We start from the raw sequence: 25,230 nt of genomic DNA, 5'->3' as shown, positions 1-25,230 counted from the left end.
TGTGAACTTTCCTATTCCACATCTCCATTTAAATATCTAGTAGACATCCCCAAATTAACATGGTTTATAAAAAACAAACTCAAATCTGCATATACATATACCCTAGAATGTGTTCTCTACACTCAGCTCTCTTCCTCTTACCAGTAAATTATCATATCATTCTTTGTTCTGCTTAGGCCCGAATCTCTAGAGTCACCAGTGACTCCTTTATTTCTCTTCCCTAACCCATTATTAAATCCTGTCACCTTTACCTTTGACATAGAGGACCCTTTCTCACTATCTTTAAAAACTACCCTCATGCAGGTACCATCATCTCTTACTTCTATAGGCAAGGTCATACTGTAACAATAATAACAACAATAGAAAACCTAAAAATTTCAGCAACTTTGACAAAGTTTATTTCTTGTTCATACTATGTGTAAAAAGGGGCTCTACTCATAGCTGCGGATGCACCCAGCCCAGTGGAGGTCCTACCTCCATCTGCTTCTGCCTTTACTGAGGCTTCCATCTTACTCAGAGTAAAAGCTAAAGTCTTTACAGTGCTGCAAAAGGCTTCATGAACCAATGGCTGCAGATAATGCCACGGGGGCACTTTTGTGCACCAAGGTCATTAACTTGAGGTTCTAACCACAAGTTCTTGCCATTTCTAATCATTTGTTTTTTTGAATAAATTTCTTTCATTTCCAATGGTTTCAGCATTTGGGTTTCACAAACATGCGCAAATTTTAATTTGCTATTTCAATTGAATTTTAGCTTCACTCAAGTTTTTGTCAAAAAGACAGCTATAATCAACGTGTAAGGTCTTTTAGCTAGCAAGTGGTTTTAATGAAATCACAGGCAGAAAGCTAATTAATGTGTGAGTTATTCCTCCTTACTTGTAGAGAGCCTCTAAAAATACAATGCAGATGAAAAAAGCCACAATTTCAACTTTGTTATAAAATGGTTGCTATGAAAGGATTTAGTCTTAGTAAGAAGGCATAAATGTGTGAAAGTCAGCATGAAAGAAGTAGGCCAGAATAACCAATTAGGAATGGGAAGGGGCATTAATGCAGGAAGGAGTTAAAGACTGCAGATTGAGAGAGTTTTTCATTCAGTTTGGTGCACTGGTAACACTAGGCATAAAGTATACTTGCGGGCCATTGAATCCATTTTAGGTAGAGTATGTAAATATGATGAATTAAAAGCTCTTACATTCTTTTTTTTTCCATTTTATTTATTTTAAAAATACATCTTTATTGGAGTATAACTGTTGTGTTAGTTTCTGCTGTACAACAAAGTGAATCAGCTATATGTATACATATATCCCCATATCCCCTGCTGAAATAGGTGTGGTTTCGGGGGCTCCAAGGAGTCTGGTCCTTTATGTCTCAGTGCAGAAAGAATTCAGTGAGAGGCAAAGTGGTAGATAAGAAGTGATATATTAGGACAGGATGCTTGTGAGGCTTACGAGCAGGCAGGCAAGTAACACGCTGCCCAGAGTGCTTAGTGGGTGACGTTTTTATAATCAAAGGAAGACAGGGGAGGGGGAGAAGACCTTCTTTGTCTTTCTTGAGTCGACGTCATGTTTCCATAAATGATTGTTTTTTTGGTGTATGCACAGCACATGTGCTGGGGGCCATCAACTTGATGATACCACTGGGCAGGTTATAGGACTTATTCTCCACTAATGTTTTATTGTTTTTAGGGCATTGTGCAAAGAGCACGTCCTAGTGGTCAAAGAGCATATTTTGGGGGTCATTAACTTACTGAGTTCACTGGGCAGGATGTAGGTCTCATGCCACCATTGTTTTATTGTTTTGGGGCATGTCTCATGCTTCTGTTGCATGATTTTGTAACATGCAACTAATGAAGTAACAACTAATGAAGTTACCTTGGTTTTGTTGTTAAGCAAGCCAACCTGGCTTTGATGCTAAGCTACTCGTTCTGCTTTATGAGCCAAGCAAGCCCATATTGTTGCAGGATTTTCCCATTAGTTTCTTGAGTGATCGTTAATCTTACTGTGGTATCCCAAAGCCCCCTAAAATTCCCCTTCTATCTACAGTCCCCTAATGTGGTTTCTAAGCTGACTATTTGATTATCCTACTCAATCCCTATCACTCCCTCTTGAGTCTCCCTCCCACCCTCCCTCTCCCACCCCTCTAAGTCATCACAAAGCACAGAAAAGCTCTTATATTATTGCCTCATGAAATAGCAACAAAAACTGGAAGTAGGCAGTTAAAAATTTTCCCTCTGATACTTCTCTTCTCATCCTGCTCATTTGGTGAATGGTTCTCCTCTCTAACTCTGATCACAGAGCTCAAATGAGGGTTCAAATCATCATCACTGATGTACCTGCCACTCTACCCAAGAGTGTGGATGCGCGACCCAAGCTGGACCAGAATTTTGTCCATGGACATTTTACAAATGACAAAAGAAAGATGGTCTCTTCTTTTAAGGTGGTGAAATTAGGTAATATGAGTCCAGGAAATGTCATTGGTTACATTTACACCCTTGTTGTGAGAGCCAATCTTGAAAATACTGCTGACACATAGAAGCAAAGGATGAAGGTAGAATTTTAATGGTATTTTAAACCTATGATCCAGGTATTCCTGGAAACTACCATCCCCTAACCTCCTGCCATTAGGTTACATCATTTAGTTAATTCCTCTGTTTGTCCAAGTTAGTTTATGCTGGAATTCTGTCATTCCCAACCTAAATGTTCATTACCAAATGAAATTTCCATACAGGTTTAGAATAGTGATAGCATTTTAAAAACTATCAAATCATGCAGGTAGATAAGTTGTGTCGAGGAGTTTGTGTTTGATGGCTCTCATGTTACTGCATGAATTCTTATAAGAGGAAATTGATTCTCTGATATTTGTTCACAGGTGCTTATTATGTAGTAGTCTGCTTTAGAGAGTGGAAAATTACATATATATATTTAATCAGACTTAGAAAGCAAACTATATTTGTCAATTCAGCACTTGCTTGCCAGAGAACATTATGTTAATGTAATTAATTTTTTTTATTATTATAAGTAGGGGTGACTCTCATTTGTTTTATTTTATAAATAAAATAGAAAACAAAACCCAAATGATTCTTTTAATTTTATTCTGAGTTTAAACTTCCCTTTCTTTTTGACTTTCGGTTTGAAAAGATGTCCTTTTGTTGCTGGAGTATAAAATTAACTACATGTTTATCTCTCCAAACTATTAATAAACACAGTGAGTCAGCCCAAGACAAATTAGAGATAATACAACATTCCATAATGTTATTACATTTATTAGCTTCTCTAGTAACTGTAGTTAGAAAGAGCTCACTATCCTTTCTGCTACATAGTAATCCATACTTTATTCTTGATACACCTTTTGGCTACTTTTTTTCCTAACAGCCCCTTGAAAACATGTATCTTCTCTATTATAATCTGCAGTGTCTATTATAGATCAAGGAGGTTTTAAAGCCTATGATAATTGTCATTATTGAGATAAACAGAGGAAATTAGAGGGGTTTGTAATCTAGAATTTAGCCTTGGGTAGTAAGTATTGAAAATATCAAATGCTTCTTTTGTTAGGTCTAAGTTTTGTTACATAACCTTACACAATTTTATTCAACTATTTTATCTTAAATTATTCTTTGTGTAAACTGTGAGCAGTAATGATTTGCCATTGCAATCTTCACATTAAGATCATGGGGAGTTCATCAGTTATTTTAAAAATATTGATATTTGGTGAGCCCACTATATTGTGGGGAACATTTAAATTTTGACTCATCATGATGCGTTCAATTCAAATTAGTTTATAAAAAAGATTTATTGGATTACTTTCCTTGGGAGTCCAAGGGGGGGAATAAAGGATATTATCATGGCTTTCTCTTTTGATCTCTTTTTTCCCATCTCTTATCAATTTTATTGCTTACCTAGAGTCTCATTTAATCTTTCTACACCTTGTAGCAAGATTATTTTTGTAAGCTTCAGGCTTATATTACCTTTAAATACTGAATCCCAAGGAAAATCATGTAACTCAAAATTCCCAGGGAATATACTGATTGGCAAAACTTGGATCACATGCTAGATATGTGGGCAGAACTGGGTTTTGTGTTTCCCTCCTGTGGCTGAGTTCCCTTGAGAGGGGCAATATAGATTAGGTGCAAAGAGGATGGAGAAAATTCCATGTGAAGCATGGAGAAACAGTAGGATGGGGAAGAATGGGAAGCAAAATTGGGAGGGCAGGTACTGATTAAAACAGAAGCTGATTATTAGCTTTGAGGGAATACCTAACTAATTTACACTTCATTTGGCAGGTAACAGAGAGCCACTGAAAGTGTAAGAGCAAGGGATTGATGCACTCATATATATGTGTGTGTGTGTGTATGTGTGTGTATAAATGTGTGCATATACAACATGTAAATATTAACCTGCAAAGATTTTTCAGGGTGGGAAAGATCAAGAGAAATACCAGCTGGAAAATGATCTTAATAAATACTGTAGAGTTCAAATATATTAAAATAGTGCTGATGAGAGATAAGGAGAGCCTGACCCAACATGATGTATTCTGAGAAGGTACCATTCAAAACATTATAAAGGAAAATGACACATATTATTATTATTATTTTAGCAGATAATGTTCCCCAGAGAATTTTGAGATTTCTGTTATTTCCCTTCTTTTAACTGGAAAAAGGTTTTAGTAAAATGAATATAAAAGAATTATAGGGAAATGGATTTCTTCTTGTTATGATGACTTTAAATAACATACTTATTTTCCTGTCATTATTTAAGTTGGCTGGTTAAGTCAGTTTCGTTAAATAATGTTTTGGGGAATCAAAGAATATTTCCCTTTTCTGTTAACAACAATTAAAATTTCTCTTTACTAATTTTTAATGTGGTTTCTTTCTTAATCAGTTTGTCTCTAAGCTAAAAAAAAAAAAAAGACCATATCTGTTGTTTTGTTCAATACTGAATACCCAGCACCTAGAATAATGCCAGTATAAAGCAGATGCTGAATACATTTGTTGAATAAAGGAAAAATCTTCTGTCAAAGGAGAAATATTTTTAGTTTTATTTCCTTTAAAAAGGATTTACCTCCTGTCGGTGAAGTTTCCACATCCACTTTGTCTTTCTCTATTCACTTTTGCTCACTGTGGTCATGTAGAGAAAAGCTAAATATTGTATTCCCAGTCTCCTCTGCTGTATGTGGAGTCTTAATTAGCTTTTCAAACACATTGCAGATAAAACCTATTAATCCTCTGACCTTCACTGAATTCAAAAGTTTTTGTGTTAATTGTTTTGAGAGAATAATAGACAGTTTTGCTATTAGAAAAGTCATGGCATCTCCTCTAGTAAAACAGTAGAACCAGAAAGAAGACATGAAAGGATGCTTGTATCTGAATGGCCATCCTTTGGCATCATTCCATGACAGAAGGAGAGTCACTTCTAAACTTTACAGAAACTGTTTTCTTACAACTATAAAAACTGCCTTTAAAAATGATTTCTATACAAAAGCAGCACAACAGAAATTAGGTTGCTTGAGATAGTTGTAATTTTATACATTAAAGCCAAAAGGGAAAAGAAACTAACATTTATCTCCACCCATTATTATTGCTTGCCTTAAAACGAGAGGATTCGCCTTTAAATGAGATTGGCCCATTCACGTCAACATTCATTTCTACTTATAATGTTTTAACCACTCAGGTATTAAAGACAACCTGATGAAAGTTACTACCCACATTTCACAGACGAGCAAAGAGGATCACATTTTTATTTTTATTTTCAGTAGTAAACGATCCCACTGCTTGTACAAGAAGGGATGAGCACGTGAACTCTGTTCTCTCTGAGTCCAAAACCAGGGTCAAATCTTCAATGATTGACAGCAACTGGGAGGCAGGGGCTGCTTCAGGATCACTAGGGATCAAGGTTACACACACACGTCAGTTTGCATCTGCTGTACTGGTACGGTTACTAATCACACTCCCTTTCATTCTCAGAAATATTCAATATAGACAAGTGCACCCTTAGCACCATCTTGGCAACTTTTTAAATCATACTTTCCCAGAGATTTAGGTATGTTGAGCCCCAGACTCTACCACCCCCTCAGAGATTATGATTCAGCTGGCTTGGTACGGGGCCCATAGGTGATCCTAGGGTGATTCTGGGCTGCCAGATCTATTAGTCTGCTTGGGCTACCAGAACAAAATAACATAGACTGGATGGCTTTAGCAATAGAAATTTATTTCTCACAGTTCTGGAGTTGATGAGGTAAGATCAAGATGCCAGCAATGTAGATTTTATACTGAGTCTTCTCCGGGCTTGCAGGCAGCCACCATCTCACTGAGTGCTCACATGGCCTTTCCTTGGTGCATGGAGAGAGAAAGCCCTCTGGTGGCTCTTCTCATAAGGGCACTAATCCCTTCAGATCAGGGCCCTAACCTCGTAACCTCATCTAACCCCAGTTACCTCCCAAAGGCCCCATTTCCAAATATCAACACCTTTGAGTGTTAGAGCATCAACATATGAATTTGGGCATGAGGGGAGGCATACGCATCAGTCCATAACACCAAAGAAAGAAAACACTTATGAAGGCCCATAAAGGAAGTAGCCATGAGCAATGAAACGGAATACTCTGCTGTGAGTTGGAAGCCTGAATGTGAGGTCTACTCCTGCCACTGGCTGCATGACCTTGAACAAGTCCCTCATCGTTCCAGGCTTCTGCTTTTTCTTTTCAAAGCAAGGAGTTGGAATAGCATCTGTGGCTCTCTGTTGAGGCTGGGTGTCAGGCCTTGGGAAAGGAGTATCTTGGGAGAGGAAACTCTGTCAAACGGCATGAGATTCCAGCAGGCACCTCTGTGGGAGCTGGGATGCATGAAGCGGTGTTCTCTTTGACCGTCACTGCTTTTGGAGTGCCAGTGTTGTTGATGGAAGAATGTTATCATCATTGCTTACTTTGGAGCAGGAAAAAGGAGAAGTTGAAAACTTGGGTAGATGATTGTTATTTTCTCTTTCTAAATCTAAATAGTTTTTTAAAACTTTATGATTGGATTTAGCAACTTCTTGATTAAATAACTTGTCTGTCAGCCTCTTGGTCTGACTACCCACACACAAACAACACACACAAGATGTGGAACAATAGCTGAAGACATATCTGATGATGTGGGCATACACTGATTTTTTTTAGTCTCTTTCCTACTGAGTTACTGGAGGACAATAGTGTGAACATCCACCCTTCCTTGCCAGCTGGCTTGTATTCCTAAACCAGGGAAAGAACTGTCACACTTCCCCTACCCCTTATGACAAGTTGCCTCTGGTCGAAATTATTACAGCATGTCCTTATTAGTGTCTGAATTCCACTTGCATTTGTGCATTACACCTACCCAGTCCTGGATGAGTAATTTTACTTGTGAGAGCCAAATAAGCAAAATGTAGAAATAGCCTCGGACAAAAATAGCTGCTGTTACAAACGTGATTTAAGGGCTGAAATGGTTCAGAACATCATCCCTGGTGTCTTTGGTTAACAGAGGCAGCTAGGAGGGGTTATTGGTCTCAGAGGTGGAATATAGCTGTTGCTCTGTTGGAAGAAAAGTCACTCCTCTGGCAACTTCTTCTTCGCCCAGAGGGCAAATACTGTAATATGAGAAACTGGAGAGGTGGTATGTGCAACAGGCAGTTTGGCATTGAAAGCATTTGGCAGTATTTTTCTTTCTGCCCCTTGCCAGCTGTCCTTTAGCATAGGTTGAAGGCAAGTGCTTTGCCTTTGACATTGTGCATTTAAATGCCAGCCTATGCAATTTACAGTACAAAAGGGCAAAGATACGTGGGGGAATGAGGGAAAAAAATCTTCTCTCTTCCCATTGGTTGACCTTTTGGTTCTGCTTTATATAGACATTAAAAGAGCCCCTATGACCATATTTCTGATCTTCAAAACAATCACAAAAATAACTCCTCATACGATGTTATTTATATACACTGCTCTTCCTAACCTTCATGCATTAGAATATAAAGAATAATTTTCATCCCTAAAGATAGCCATTCCTGTCTCAGCTGAAAGTAAAAGCAAATTGCATTCTTTGATACTGGTGATGAGGTCAAAAAATTAATATCTGAAAAAATGTATAAAAATAAAACCACAATTTCATACATAGGAGTTTAGACCAACAATACTTGCATCTGAAACATGTGCTTAACACGCTTACCTCAGGTTAATTTAGAAATTTTCAAATTTTACGAAGTCATAATGTAATAATCTTATGAAACAGGTGTAAAAGGAAATGTAAATCTGTGGATGGCATTGGTGCAAGGCAAATCTGCGCTCTTGACAAATGATTTCTGTTGATGTAGTAATTCTCTAATTCTTCCTAGATGTTCGTTCACTCTTTCATTCATTCTTTTTTGTGTTAGCTTATTGAGTCTTACCATGAGAGTCAATCTTCTAGGTGCTAGGAAATAATGGTGAAAAGAGCAAGCTCTTGCCCTTGTAGGACTTCCTAGTCTAGCGAAGGAAACAGACAATAAATAGTATGTGTTATCTTCCATAGGTGATAAGCGCTAGGAAGATTTATAAGGGTAAGGGAATAGAGAGTAAGGAAGGTGCTATTTCCACAGGGTGGTCTGGGAAGGCCTCTCTAAGGAGCTGCTATCAGAGCAGAGATATGTATGAAGTGAAAGAGTGAGCTGAGCACAAGGCAGTGGAAAAAGTTCCATGTGAAAGACAGAGTAAATGAAAATTTCCCAGAGATCAGGGGACAGTAAAAGAATCAGTGTGGCTGGAATGGCATGGGCAAGGAGGGAGTGGTAAGAGGTAAGATCACCAGGTTGTTGAGATCTGGATCATAAAGGCTTTAAATCCCAAGTCAAATGGGGAGCTTTCAAAAGGTCGGAGTACAGATCAGTCTAAGCAATTACAAAAGTGGAAAAAAATGAGAAGAAATGATAAACATATTAGCTATGTCCTCTGTTGGCTAGAAAAGTTGTTTAATTTGCCTCTTGCTCTCTCCCCTTGCCTCCAGTGACACTGTATTCTATGAAGTTTGCATACAAAATTCTTCCCTTTAGAAAAGGAAAAGGCTAGTGCCATCTGATGGCGACACTTGTGAACTTCAGTCTCTGTCTTAGAGTATTTGCAAAAATGAAAGCATTCAGTCCTAGGGGTAATGAAGCTTTCAATAATACTCATCACCCTAGGTAAATGTATCTATTGAGTACATATAAAACTAGAGCGAATTTAGAAAACTCTGCTAAAATACTGGCTGATGCTATTCTGTGCTACGTCCAATCTTTTAGTTGAGTCCGACAGATAGTTTTTTTTTGTCTATATATGTAATTTCATTCACATAGTGGGTATTAGACAAATTCTTATTCAGTTGAAATGACTCTAATGGACATTCATCAGTGACATACTATCTACCTTTCCTAAGTATATGACTATAATCCCCTTGAATCCAGAGAGAGACTACATCGTATTCTATTTATTGTAGTAGTTATTGTTGGAATGTGATTATTTGGCTAGCACACTGACTTGTTTTACATAGTGTTCACCTAATAAACATAAATAAATTCATAGGGAAGAAATAACTTTGTTTTAATGTTACATGGAAGTTTATCTCAAGGGCTGTGGACTCAAGCTGCTTGGTTTTGAGTCTTGGCTCAGTTGCCTGTGACCTTGTGGATAAAACTTGGTTTCCTCACTGGAAAGACACTAACAGTTCTCACCTCATGAGGTTTTTGTGAAGGTTAAATGAGGAAACATAGGTCAGATGCCTAGTGCAGTATCTGGCATATTATAAGCAGTCAATACCTTGTTCCTATATTTATCATTATTATGAGCTTTATTTATTCTGAAGGTCAAATTATGTCTCATGGAAAAGTTACATATGAAAAAAATAAGTAGATCCTAAAAATGATTTAGTCTGATCATTCAATAAGCATTTGATTGAATACCTTCTTTGTGGTAAGCACTGTTCTGGCATGTCCAACAAACGTGCTTTACTAAGAGGAATTGAAAACTCCATGAGGGCAAGCTTCCGGGGGTTTAATCATTGTGTTTTCAGAGTGGCATCTGGCACAGAGTAGATGCTCAATAAATACTTGTTGAATGAATAAGTGAATGAAAAAGAACTCCATAAACATTAAAACTGTCTAGTTTTACCTTAGTCATGTAACTGTTAAAAAAAGGAACTTCATATAAATTAAATTTTCTTGTATGTAGATGTATGCAAAACTGGAATGTATGCAAAATTATATTATTGTCATATTTTTCCCTAGGAGAATGATATCAGTATTAATGCTATCCTGAGGTAGTGATTTTTCAGCAATAATCAAAGGATTCTTGCATTACTAATTGGGTGCAGGATCCTTAAAGAGAGGAATTTTGGCACAATTATTATGTAAATAATTAAAATTGTTTATATTGGCTTTTCCCCTAATATGTACATGTGTATTAAAGTGTAACTAACATGTATACTTTCTTATTTCCTATTCAGCTAAAACTCATGTTCACAACATATGGGCTCAAGGATTCATTTTTCTGAGACTTAAGAAAAGCTTATATTTGCATATACATTTACTATCTATTAAATAATCTCAGGAGAGCATCAAGTACTTGCTAATATTCAATATATGTCCATAGAAGTCCCCCCTTAAACAACAAATTTAAGAATATCAGAATAATGTGAAAGTTTGTATTCTCTAACTCACATATTTTCCAAGTACTCCTGCAGATCCTGTAGAGTGCTTTCTTATATACCACTTATTTTGCATTTCAATCATGCTTCAGTAGTCTGTGGAATTTTTGAAAACTCTGAATAAAAAGGACCTTGTAGCCTTAATGTTAACCTTGATCAATATTTCAGAAAGTATTAGGAAAGGATTATTTATTGAGACCTAGGGGAAGTGCTAATCACAAAGACCCAGCATGGGTTCACCAAAATCAAATAAGACATGTAGAATTAACCTTAATTCTCTATCTGATACTGAACTGGAAGATTAGAGAGATTATGTACACTTGGTGAATGTGTAGCAAAGCTTTTGAAAAGGTGCCTTGTGATATGTGATTAAAAGGGAGAGAACGGACTGAATACAAGGGACAGCTAGTGATCCTTTGGACTTCTACTTACCAACTCAATAATAAACAACTCTCAACCTGGCAGAGATCTCTAGTGACCTGTAGAGAACTATACCATTTCTTGAGAGTTTCTGGATTTAGTTATCCTTGATAAAAAGATTGAATCGTGGTATTATTAAGTATTTCTTTATTTGTAGGAGGCTCATTCATGACTCATCAATGGTTTATGACACATTTGCTGTGATAATAGGTCAGCACATCTTCAAAGTCAATAATATTTGTAAAAATTTTATGTGGAAGAATGCTTGCTGGGACCTGTATTCACTTGCCAGCTGGCTATATCAAACACCACTCTGCCTGTTGTTGAGTGCTTTCCATACAATGCCCTAGTTATTCTTGCAGAATTTACTTTTTTCAAGGCTGTGAAGTCATCAGTTCAGTCTTTCCAGAAAGAATTAATGCTTCTTTCTGAGTGCTTTAGTTACTCCTAAGTACTCTCAAGTCACAGCATTGTACTCTTAAACAAAAGTTCTCTTAATTTTTTTTTTTTGTAATCAATATTGTCTGGTACTTCACCAAGTCATTATTAGTCCCAATTAGAGTGGTACCCCTAATTTGATGGTTTGATGTCAGAAAGTACAGGTATATACAGGTCTCTGCACTTGAAGCATTTCTGATAATCCCTTTAGGAACAAAGGCAGGATGGTGTGTCCAAGCATCAGCTCAGCATACTGCTCCCTCCCTTAGCTCTTACTCCAAGACCTTCGATCTAGGAGCCAGGGATGCTTATGTGATTGTCATTACTTCCACCAGCACCCTTAGCACTGAGAATTTATTGAGCACTATGTGATGAAACCCTCAAAATGATGTTTTCAGAGTCTCATTGCATAGGTTCTAAACTTTGTGAAGATTTTTGTTTTTTAAATCATGTTCCTCCATGAAATACTATTTATTATTTCTTGATTTCGTATCTCTTTTACTCTTTTTTTTTTTGTGCTACTTTCCATGTAATGTGATTTTTTTTCTTTCCCAACTCTATCCGCCATCAAATAAACATAAGTAATGATACATTTGAACTCAGAGAATTATTAAACATTTTAGACATTTTTTGCATTCTTGTCTACTGGAAGCAGTCACATTTTAAATTAGCTAGTTACTAATATCACAATCATTTTTTTCTTTATTTCTTCTTATGGTTTTTCACGTTGTATAAACTTCTAAAATTTTTCTGATTTATCATTATAATTTAATTTTTTTAAAAAATGATATTATTTTACTTAAATTCCTAAAATTTTTACTGCGAAATTTCCATTCATGGAAGTTATTAAAAGCTTTATGTTAGTTTTTTTGGTTTCTGGCTGAACCCTCTTAAAAACTGTACATAATCTGTTGGTAAAGAGATGTAATAAAATATGAATAGATATTTTGCTTAAATAATATTAGGAGACCAAGAAGGATGTTTACAACCTCACCAAGCAGCCTTACCACAATGACTGGCGGATTTTAAACCTAGAAAGCGAAATGTGACGTTTCTCAAATTAGATGATCTATGAGCGCTGTTCAGCTAAACATTCTGTATTGACAGAAATGTTCCAAATCCACATTGTTGAAAGTGGTAGCTACTGGCCACATGTGCTTTTTAGCTCTTGAAGTATGACTGGCGCTACTGAGAAGCTGAATTTTAAGTTTCACTTAGTTTTATATTTGAATAGTTGGATGTGGCTAATGGTGCCCTGTTGGCCAGCACAGAGTACCCTGTAAATTTACTAGGTCCTTCTTCTGCTCCCTCCCAACTCCTTTATCTGAGGACACAGACACAGAAAATAAAATTAATTAACACACGGGTCAGTTAGGATTCCTATACTTCCTAAGAGCTGGGTAAGTTTCCACGGCGTGCTGGTAATCTCGCTCTTGGGGAGAAAAGTATAGCACTGAGTTAGTATTTGTTCATTTCCGTGGTGTAAACAATCCCACCACAGCCATTTTGAAGCTACCAACGTGAAATCAACCAGCTGGAGAAATTTCGGAAAATTTGACTAGCGGCTCTCACAAGCTTGTTTAAACTGGCTTTAATGTACCTATGCCCTGTGAAAGTCCAAAGCCTTCCCATGTTTGCTTCAAAATCCTTGAGCTTTGTATGCTCAAGATCAGCTCTGGCTGTGAGCCCTGCTCTTATTTAATTGGTTCAGTTAGTAGGTTGGCTTGTTAATCCTCTTGATCCTGTCCTTTTTTTTCTCCGGCACTTGTCTTTAATTTCTGCAAAATCCATTCACACAAACTATGTGAAGAGCTGAATTTTAATAAAAGGAGGTTTATAGATGTTACAGTGTGTGTGTGTGTGTGTGTGTGTGTGTGTGATCACTCCAAGCAATGGTAACAAATACAGGTGACATGTTGGTTATCTCTGCCATATAATGTCCTCTGGATATTGTCTGTTGTCTTTTCCCAGCTAGTCTCCAGCCTTAGGTCATCTCTTTGGCTCCTCTCTGACTTTCTTTTTCCCTCACTTGTTCTCATCTCCTCACTTTTGGATTGCTCCGAGGTATTCTAAAAGTTCTCATTAAGTCATTAAAGCAATTCAGTTCTTTCTAGTCTCTACTCCTAGACTCTCCTTTCAGTATCCAAACTCATCACTTTGCTTAAAGGGCCCTTTATTTACCAGGATCAACCTTCCTTATAAAACAGTTATTCATAAATTCAACAATATTTATTAAATACCGATTACGTGCTAGGTACTCTTCTGGTTGAAAATATCAAGTCTGGCTTTCTATTACATTAGTGGTGAGTGTAATAATTGCCAAAATGCCTAGCACAGTGCTGAAATATGTTGGCATTCAACGGGTGTCATTTTACTATACATATTTTAAACAAAATTTAGAATTATTTAGAAACATTAAGGGAAAGAAATAAAAGATGTGATCTTCAGAAATAAGTTTTTATTTCTTTATTTCATCTATTCCTCCTAATTACACATCCTATTCCACCCCAAAGCCTTTTGATCGTGGTATTTATTAGCCTCAGATATATATAGACAATCATGTAATCCACTTTCATTTTTGTAAAATTATGCATTTTTAATTAATACAAGCATACCTTTCCATTGACCTATATTTATTTGTTGTTGTTGCTTCTGCTATAAATTCCCTAGCTGTACATTGTGTGTACACAGTAAATATGCACTGAAAACACTTTTGGTTTCAATGAATGAAAAACTACAATAAGTGAAAAATACAGTAAAAGTTGTAGTTATGTTTAATAATATATTTTGGTTTATTTTGTTTCTTTGATCATTTTTTCAGCTTTTACTGTAATATTAGTTAGTAATTTTGCAAGTACAGTGGACAATATTTTGTTGCCCTGATGCTAGGTGCTTGTGGCAGGAGAGGGAATGTACAGTGTCTGTGTTACTTCATAGCTGTGGCTCATCGAGTCTGTCTCTCACACCTCCCACTGCTCTGGGTCTCCACAGCCTCTGTTCTAGTCCAGGCTGTCGTTACCTTTATTCTGGAATACTGTTGTATTCTTCTTGACGGGCTCTGCACAGCCCATAATTTGCACCGCATATTTTGCAGTATGTGGATTCATAGCTTACATTATCTGGTTATTTTACTCTCCACTTTAAACCTGATGAAGCTTTACTGTACTTTGTTTGGATAAAGTTCAAATTTAAGGGTTTCAGTGACTCTCTGGCTCTGGCTCTAGTTTTATCTCTTGATAACTGCTTCTCCACACAAAATTCTCTCCAATCATTTAAAGCCATTCCATCCTCTCTTACACTTTCGGTTCTTTCAGAGGCTTCTTTCTCTGTTTGAACCTTTATCTTCACCTCTCTATCTCTTCTGTTTCAAATAACTTTTATTCGTATTAAAGGATCCAGTTATTTCCATAAAATATCATCCCTTCCTGCCCCTTTGGATAGATAGGTGTTCTGTTCCAAGAGTCCCCACTAAGTATCTATCTCCTATAGTGGAACATAGTGTACAACACTGGGTAGTTAACTGTCTCTCACTAGATCTGAGTCTTACTTTCTTAAATTACTCTCTCTGTTTTAACTGACAGAGCTGGCTACAATATAAAATGAATATCATGCCTCTGTTCAAAATTAAGGAGACTTAGTAAATGATATCCATAACCTGGAGATTTTGTTTCTCTGCTGGCATTCAAAAGTGACTAGGAAGAAAGCATACATTTGCAAATGTCTATTATGTTCAAAGTGTTGTGCTCAGTACTTTACATATGTCACCTCATTTAATCCTCACAGCAATTTGAGCCTTTGAAAACCTGAGCATGCTCAAGGATATAAAATACTAAATGGCAAAGCTAGGATTCAAAGCTTGACCTTTTTGGATACAATATTTATGTCCTTTTCACCAATTCACATTGCTTTTGAGGGTCTATGAAAGCTGAATTGCCAACTACTATCCATCTTGTTGGCTGAAATTGAGGAATCTATATTAAAGAGCTTTGTAAACTGTAAATATTCTACACAGGTACAGGGAGCTATGGGTGTTCAGTAAGCATCTATTGAATAAATAAGTGATGATATAGTATTAATTACATCATTAGTGCTAGGGAGAAGCAAAAAATATTTATTATTTTTGTTTCTAGAAGTAACATCACCCAAATGTGTGTTCCTCATTAATGGATGTTCGAGACGAGTTCTATCATCAAATACGATTAGGAAACAATGAGTTCGCTTAAATTGGTTTCTCTATTGTAGAATTTCAGTGTGGAATATGTTAAGTCATTTTAAAACCCTAGAAAGGTAGCATCTTGTCTACGTGTTTTTCAGAGTTCTTTGACCTTGAACTCTTTTTGTAGAGAAGAGCGTGTCAGAACTAGTATTCTATGGATCCCACTTGTAAATTAGTCGTAAAGTTACTCATCAGAGAATATTACTCTTAAAATTGTGTTCTGCCATGTAAATTCAAACAAGGAATGTGGATGGCTACTTCTGAGCTTGTAAAGTATGGAAATTAATTTATATATGTGGGTTGCAAAATAACTCATTAAGTTACTCCTCCAAGAAATAGATAGGAGAGTTTCCCACTTTATATTAGAGGATATAAAATATGATTTCTTATTCAAGTGCTTAATTAGTATTTTGCACACTGGGATGCTTCAGTTAAATTCAGAGACTTTGATGATTGAATATTGCACATACAGTGTTGTGATGAACCAGGTGAATAGCACAGAGCACTAGGGTATTAAACACTAACAATCTGCCATGGCCTATTGAAAGTATTAACTCATGTCTTAATGTGAAACCAGGTACCATTGTTAATACATTTTAAAGATGAGGAAACCGAGCAAGAGAGCTATTGAATTATTTCCCAATGTTATAAGACTAAAAATAGGTTCGGATGGGATTTAAAATCAGGCTGTGTGCCTCTAGGGCATATGTTATTAACTCCTATGTGATACAATATTCCTTACTGATTTCTGATGGTGAAGTCTTTGTGGAAAAAAATAATTTTTTACAAAAGTGTTTCTTGCATTGCTATACTTTTCAAGATTTACAGCAATTTTGAATGAAGTGATTACAAAAGGCACCAGTCTTATTTTACACTCCTTAAGATTCATTTTTACCAAAGAATACTTTACCATGCTTCTCCCATGTTCTTTCATCCTTTAAAGTAACAAAATTTTTATTCAACAGACTTACTATTTTCTTCCATCGTTTAGATTGATGGTGGTGGGAGAGAATATTGTGCATATCCATTGAGAGGGGACGGTATGAGGGAAGAAAAATGATGCATTTGGCAAGTCTCTCCTCATGATGTGTGTCGATTAGGGAGAAAGATAGAAACGTATGTGAACAACAAAAGCATGCATGGAAGGTATAGATGTATTAAGAAAAGTCTTGGTGAGGTGCCATGCAGGCTCAAAGGAAGGAGAGAGGACTTGCACTTTGGGGATCGAGAAAGTTTTCAGGAAATGATGGTATTTGAGGTTGGATGAAAAAGAGTAGTTAAATATGAAGATAAACAGAGAAGTAGACAAGCACAAATAAGGGCATGGAGAAGAGCCCCAGTGCTATTTTTGTATGTCCAGAGTTACTAAAACATGGTGTATTCAGTTGGGTGTAAGTAGAAAGCAACTTTGTTCTTTCAATGACTACTACTGTAGACCCTTCTCTCTAAACTTGCTTTTCTTCACCCCTTGGATAAAATCTGGAAAAGACCCTATATTTTTCCTGATCTAGCTTAGAAAAAAAACCAATGGTCTTTCCCCCCAAGCATTTAAAATTTCTAAATCCAGTCTAATATCAAAGCTCCCAACATCCACCCCGTTTAAAAGGCTTCCTTTGCTCATCTTGAACTTGACTAGAGCTTGGAAGCCTCTAAGTGGTCAGGGTGCCCTGGGCTTCCTGTCCCTTTTCCTCACTCTGTTCGCAGGCAGCTGATTGCCACAACACCCAGCCTTCCTCCCCACCCCGGGGTCAGAGCAAACAGGAGGGGCAGGGATGAGGGATACACTCTTACTGGACTGCCTCAAGTGTTATGTGAGTTTGGTGCCTTCTGTCTTAGTGTCAGATGTCCAAAACTGATTGATTCGTTCTCTCATGAGGCACTATTTTGGATTCTTTGAAATCCCTGCACTGGAGCAACCTGATTGTTGTTCTGTGATTGTGGGGTAGCCTCTTGTAGCTAGCTGCTTAAGAACCTTCAGTTTCCTCAACCTGCTCCCATTACCTTACTGCCATCTTTGCTTTGCTGCTATGGACAACTCAAAGGACAACCTCTCACCTTAGACTTTTCCAGGTGCCAGACAGATACCAGTGCATGAATCTCTATCCCCTCTGTCCTTATTTTAAGGGACATATACTAAGCTTTCCAAAGCTATCCAACATAATTTAAGGTAAAGGAGAAATACCACCATTCTCTCTCTCTCTCTCTCTCTCTAAGTGTGCAGAATATAGCCTAGTGATAACTCCAAATGTTTTCATCTTTCCAGTGAAGGATTCACTTATAATAGTGAATAGTTTTATGGTTAATGTTTGTTGAGTAGAAAATATGATTTTTCAAAACCTTGAATACAATGCCCAAAAGTTTCTTAAATCCATATATAATATGGTATGTGTCATAAGTGCCCTTTCATACTACTAAATACAGTATCTCCTTTGGTTGGGTGAATCATTTTTGAAGATTAACCTGTCTGCTGTGACTATCTAATGTGCATATTTAGTTTCTCAGGTAAATCTGCTTTTAAAAATGTATCTCTGGTATCTTGTTCATTAAGACATACAAATACAAATTATATATTATTTATACAGAAGTTTAATCCTATTTAAGGAACATGTAATAATGCAGATTCATCAAGGAAAGGAATAATGTCTAAATATTGACTAAAATAATAGCTGTCATCAACTGGTGACTAAAATCTATAAATCGATAAATCTATGTCACCTCTTGTCAGCTAGAAAAAAGTGAAAATCTATTTATTGAGAATCTTATATCAGTTTTGATGTCATTAGCCTGTCTTATTTAATTAAAAATATATTCTGTGTGACTTTATTATTATATAGTTGTATATAAAAAGTTATATGCCATTAATTTAAAATGTATTTCTGTAGTAAAAGAACACTATACCCTTTTCTATATATATGATACATATCATATTTCAAATATATCAATAAATTTAAAATGCATTTTATCTATAAATTTTAAAAATTTAGAAATTCCTCATTTAGATTATAAAATAGATCTTTTATTACTTTCAGTTTTGTTTATTTAAGTTATATGTGTTAGTAGATGATTTAGAAAAATTTTACCTGTCCCCAAGACTCTTTAGATGAACCTTACAATTCCAAATTTTGCTATTTTGAGAAGAGAAAAGCTCTTTTTAGTTCCAAATGAGATAAACTATAAAAGGAAATAAAAAGCCTTGATTATTATTTAATATAAGTGTATTTGTGCTTCTCAATAAACAAGACTGTTTCTCCCCACAGTCATTGAAGACAGTTACTCTAGAATCAACCCTGTTATACCACCATTCATTTTTTTTTCAGTGTGTTGAAATAAAACAACAGGAATGTGTCCACTGAGGGTGGTAGGACATGTAGAATTGGTGCTAGCAGTACTAGTAACATCTGGAGTAGTGTTAACAGATTTTGATCACAGGCTCCAGTTTCTTTGATCCAAAACTGAGACGTATTCACTGTTTTCTATCATTAGTATCAAAAACCTTTGTTTGGATTATTTTTCAAAATATTATCAGTATTCGTGTGTAGAATATTTAAATATTAGGTTTGTACCCCAAAAATAAGTTATACCATTGACCATCAAGTTAGCTAAATAACTCAAGCATTAAAATTCTTAGTATAAAATTTTCATTTAATTGACACAGATGCATGTTATTTTTAGGATTGTGCCTTTTTCATTTCATCTTTTTTGTGTAATGGAATATACAGATTTTTAACTTTAGGAATAATCTGGGACATAGGAGTTAACTACCATCTGAAACCACCATGTAATTTAATTTTTAGAAAAGAATGCCAGTGCCTGCTTGAATGGGATAGGGAATGCCACAGTTTAAATTCTCCAAACATCAAATATATGTATTACTACCTTCAGATCTGTTTCATATCTAAACTGCTTCTTTAAGATCTTAATTTAAAATCAACTATATGGTCCCAATTGTAGGGTAACTTATGAACATTTGTGGGCATAGCATGCTGTGTTCTTCATGCAGTTATTTGCTATTTGTCATGTACTGAATTCAAAGATACCATCGTCTTTATCAATACATAAGAGAAACTCATGCTCTGTTTTCAGATATTCCTAAAGTGTTAGATCTCAGGAGAGACTCTGAAAGATTCTGTTTCTGTTTTTGAGCCCAGAAAGTTCCTTTTAACTGAGACAGTGGTTTATAACACTAAATGTAAATCACATGAAATGATTTTTCATAGACCAAATTAATTTGTTTTACTATTTTGACAATATTCTAACATATAACAAAATCGAGTTTTTAAAAAAATTTGTCTTTAAACGATCTGATTCCAAAATTACTAAAACACATTATAGATTTTAAATGATTAAAAAGAAAAATTCTGAGAACAATTCAAAGATTAAATTCACTTAAAGGCAATCAAACTCAATAAAAGTAAATAAATTATAAATCCAAAGTTAACTAAAAAAAAGAGTAGAACTAGATTTTAGTCTCCTATTTTGGTTAATATACTTACTACCATTATTTGAATATTTTTATAAGGGTCGATACTTTAAATATTTAAAACATCTTGTGGTAAATATATTTATCCTCTATCAATATCATTGTTTTTGTTTATAATTAATATTCTTGTAATACGATACACTAATTTACCATGATACTGCTACGTTAACACTATTTCTGTGACCAACGAGATAAGTAATTAAAGGGCAACCTTGGAACTCTTCTGTTTTGGTCTTCTTGTTATATGCAATAATGCATTTCTTTCTTGTTTAAGTTAAATAATATAGGATTTTCTGTAAATTACTCTATAGAAATTAGCTGTTAATATTGCCATTGTCATTATTTTTTTCAAGCCAGAACCATTTGTTTTAAAGATTTGCCTATGTTTATATATAGCTATCAAGTTGATTCATAGCAAGCCTTTTAGAAATTATTTTTCTCTTCATTATACATGCATGTAATATAAAACAATATACAACATATACTGTAACATTTTAAACTTTATATTAATTTTTATAGTTTAAAGCTCCAAGAAAAAAATGACATTATTTTGAAAAGAGTTGATAAGGCTTTCTATATAGGAAACATGCTGGACTAGGAATCAGAATATTTATGACTTAGCCTAGGCTTACCTGCCTGTCTGATAGGGTTATGACACAGATCAAGTGAAATAATTTATGCACAGGACTTCAGAAATGCATACAAATTAAAAAATTTTATTCAAATACAGAATAGTTCAGAGTAAGATTTTCAGTATGTTGGTGATCATCTTCTGGAACTTAATGTGTTATACAATCTTGATGTCTGTGAAATCCACTTTTGTTGAATACAATATGCAGAATATTCATAGGTTTTGAATTTTTTTTTTTTGGTCTTCCATTATTCTATTCTGGCTTTTTGCTTGGTTTTTAAAAGTTTCTGATTAAAATTTTAATCTGTAAATTTGTGGTTATCTGATTTTCTAGAAAATTCAATAAATGAAGGATGAGGAATCAATAAAATTTTTAGAAATTTGAGTAGACATATATTTCAAATACTGGTGTAAAGAGTCAAGTATGGTCACAAGATAAATCAGTATTTTAAACATTTTAGCACAAAATACTGAGGCACCACCACTAACTTTATGCTTACTATTTAAGAGCTAGAACATCCTACTTGGTATTAGTCATCTAATAAGTGTTCTCTGGTTCTAGTGCTTGTAATCTTGAGTTAGATATATATGAGGACTGCAGTTAGTATGGGACCATTGGTCCAACCCTCCTGTAATAGTGTTTTGCAGTAATTTGTCTACCGTGATACCAGTTTATTTTTTTTTAATTATTTTTTTTGGGGGGGGGGGTACACCAGGTGATACCAGTTTATTTTTGAAAATAAATTGACTTCTAAAATTTCCCATCATCATGTGAGCTTGTCTGAGAGATTTGATTATTTACTAAGTTCCTGGTCTGAGGATTTAACATGGTAACCTCTATTGCATCCTTACTTTTGGCCTCCTCACTCCAGCCTCATCATACGGTACAGGAATTCATTCTATTTGCTTTTGAGATTTCTCGTCAATGGTAAAGTCCTCACAAATATTTCATGCTCCACAAAGAGTCAATTGTAATTTCGTTCTTAACATAAATTTTTCAAACTTTTCTGTGGTTTCTGAACTCAGATATGTACAGTAGTTCATATTTGTAAAATTTCTACTACATTCAAATGGGTCCTGTGGAATCCAGTCCATCTGTTGGATGCTAGGGATGGGCTACTTGGAAGCCTTATAGCTCTAAGAGTGGATTGCAGTTCAGTCATTTGTTAGAAGAAGATTAATACCTTGCCTTTTACCAAAGTATGTGGGAAGGTGTTTTCAGGTACTAGCACTCACTTACTTGCTCTCAAGTGCTTCTGTGCACATTGCTCCAGTAATTGAATATTAACTCCCTTATTTGTGCATATGAGCATGGATTTTGAATATTCAAAGGTAGAGACCGGCTGCTAAAGTAACCTATTATGCTTCATTGGATGGTCCCCAGGGAAAGCAGTACAGTTGTTGCAATATGTGAAAATGTGGGCTTCAGAGCAATGTCAATCCTCAGTAACCTCAGCATGTCATTTTGCTGTTAAGAGAACCTCTAGGCTTCCTGCTAAATATTAATTTAAGTTTAAATCTGCATGCTTGACATTGGGGACTACTGTTCCCGAGCGGTGTACACAATTCCCTTTAATGTTGACGGAAACGAGAGCACGATGTGGTGAAATATCCTTCTTGGGAGGACAACGTTGTGAAGCCTATTTATTTCCCTAGATTGATCATGTGTGAACTGACAGTTAAAGCATTTGAACTCTTAGAACTGTGACACAAATGTGTGCTAAACAGATCATCACACATTACAGGAAGTCCACAATTTCTAAAATTAGGAATAAATATGGACTGTTATCTATGACTCATTCAGTGACATTTCATCTTAAATGTGTAGTGCATATTTTCCCATAAGTCCCAGAGATAACAAACAGCAAATAAAATCTTCTTCATGTCTAAACAAATAATTGCATACTTTACATATTCGATTAGGGGAAAAAACTGCAAACATGTGGCATCTATCATAGTACATAACTTCAAAAATTAGATGTCACTCCTCTGGGTATTTTATTCTTCATGAGTGTTAGTAAAGGCCCAAGGAGAAGATTGAGATCTTGATATCAGATAGAAGAAAATAAATAAATATTGCTTTCTGTCTTTATTAGATCTGTTAACTATTTGCCAAATGGTCCTCTTTAGTTTGAGAGAAAAAAAAAGGTTGCCCTGTTATCTTTTTTTTTTATAAATTTATTTATCCATTTATTTATTTATTGGCTGCACTGGGTTGTCATTGCTGCGTGCAGGCTTTCTCTAGTTGTGGTGAGTGGGGGCTACTCTTCGTTGCGGTGTTCAGGCTTCTCTTTGCAGTGGCTTCTCTTGTTGCAGAGCACAGGCTCTAGGCATGTGGGCTTCAGTAGTTGTGGCATGTGGGCTCAATAGTTGTGGTTCACAGGCTCTAGAGCGCAGGCTCAGTAGTTGTGGCCCACGGAAGTAGTTGCTCTGTGGCATGTGGGATCTTCCCAGACCAGGGATCAAACCTGTGTCCTTTGCATTGGCAGGCGGATTCTTAACCACTGCGGCCACCAGGGAAGCCTGCCCTATAATCTTGATATATCAGAATATCTTCATATAATGTTTAAAAACACAATTTTATGCATGAGAAAACCTGAGTCATCTCAATAATAAATTGGATATCAAATATTGCTTCCCATTTTTTCACTCAACTGTCATCTTTTATATCTCTACTGCTTGTATTTACATTTTTTTTATAATTCTTCTCTCTAATAGTTTTTTCTCTTTATCCTTCTCTCTCTCAAGTTTTTCCTTTAATAAAATTCCATTTTCAGTTGAATTGTATGTATTTTGAATTCGGACCTCTTCCTTGTACTCGTCATTGATCACAATATTGCCCTTACAGGAAATAGTTGGGTGTTGCTGACATCTCAACAGGGTAGTTTCGATTTCCAGAGCAAGTGGTGCCTTTCTCTCCACCTCTGCTTTTTACTAGTCCCTCTCTCACATCCTGGAATCTCGCTACCATAATAGCTTTCCCACTTCACAGACTTTTTAATATTTTTCTCTCCATCAGGTGTTTTTCTGCTCTCTTAAATAGAATAGGAGTCTCCTATTTTGAAAACAGCATTTGCTTGGTTCTCCCGCTACCTTCAAGCCACTTTTTTTCTGGTGCCTTTTGCCACATTTGTCAAATAAATGACTTACACTCTCCATCTCGATATAGTCACCGCCCACCTTAAGCCCCTAAAGACAGATGTAGTGTAAACCCTGACAGTTGTCCTTTCTTTGTTTAATTCAAGTGCCTGGTTTAAGCTTTGGTTTCAGAGTCATCCACTTCAAACAGGCGACCACTTCCTAAATGGCTATCTCAGATAGAGACCTTGCCCGGGGCCCCAAGCTTCCATACTCCAGGCTTCTTTTTTTTTTTTTAAGAGATCTTGGTTTATTTTGATAACCGACCATTTGGGCCACTTGTTTTTTCTCTTCCCAGGCTTTAAATTTCCACTTACATGTTTTAAGTGGGCCTACAAACCCTAGGCCCAACCCTTGACTCTAGCAAAGGCAGAACTCCAGGCCTGCTAGCTCTCTCTCTCTCTCTCTCTCTCAATCTCTCCCTCTCTCTTTCCCCACTTCTCTCTCCCGTCAAGAACTTGTTTTGTGGCCCCAGGTGTGCCATGTAATTTCTAGGACCTGTAAGTAACCTTTTTTTTTTTTAAATTGCTGAGGGTGTCTTGCAATCATAATAAGAATACAAAGGCCTGTCCAGACACAACATAGGTTATTGATAGACTGAGACCAGCACAAAGCAATAGGTTTCCTACTGTTTACATCCCAATTTCAAAATCATGTTCAAAAATGTTGCCAGGGACTCTCTAGATATAAAAACAAACTCTTTTTATTTAATCCTGAGGATTATTTCCTCATTTTTTGAACATCCCCTTTCCTTGACCTCGTTGAAATTAACACCTGAATTGTTCTTATACCTTTTTAAAACCAATATTTTTCTCAAGGCAATTTGGGGCCTTCTGTTTGTCCCTTGGAAAAACTGTTCACTCTTACTCTCATAATGTTAATTTAACTTTTATGTGGATGATATGAGAATCCCCATATCTCTTCAAAGGCCATATATTTTTCCCAATGTCTACTTAATATTTTCACTTGAAGTTACACCATTGTCTCAAACACAGTATGTTTTTGTGTTATAAACTTCAATTAATTATGTTAAAACCAATTTTGTTTATCAGGTCCCAAACCTGTCATATTTGAATAAACAGCCTTCCTTTCCCACCTCTGTACATGTCAAACACATCCACAGAGGAGGAAAAAGAAGGCTGTTAAAAGTCTAACATTATTTTCTTTCCATTTCCATGAACACTTGCCTAGTCTTAGACATTATCATCTTACAACTAGAGTATTTCAGTGACAATTTACCTGGTTTCTATGCTACCAGAA

General features: G+C 35.9%; 1 protein-coding gene and 1 long non-coding RNA gene across 11 annotated transcripts in view; one reads left to right on the top strand and one right to left on the bottom strand.

Annotated features, from left to right (window-relative positions):
- The window catches only part of TRDN (triadin), a 376,282-nt gene that overhangs the window by 189,576 nt on the left and 161,476 nt on the right, over window positions 1-25,230 (top strand). The gene's annotated exons all lie outside the window — the stretch shown is intronic.
- Window positions 5,765-25,230, bottom strand: part of LOC130855791 (uncharacterized) — a 79,453-nt gene continuing 59,987 nt past the window's right edge. The window contains exon 3 of the long non-coding RNA XR_009054376.1: window positions 5,765-5,875. This is a non-coding gene — a long non-coding RNA (uncharacterized LOC130855791). The remainder of the gene's footprint in view (window positions 5,876-25,230) is intronic.

The sequence above is a fragment of the Hippopotamus amphibius genome, chromosome 6 (genome assembly GCF_030028045.1).
Source record: "Hippopotamus amphibius kiboko isolate mHipAmp2 chromosome 6, mHipAmp2.hap2, whole genome shotgun sequence".
NCBI classification, from domain to species: domain Eukaryota; kingdom Metazoa; phylum Chordata; class Mammalia; order Artiodactyla; family Hippopotamidae; genus Hippopotamus; species Hippopotamus amphibius.
This window is presented reverse-complemented; position numbering and strand designations above follow the sequence as displayed.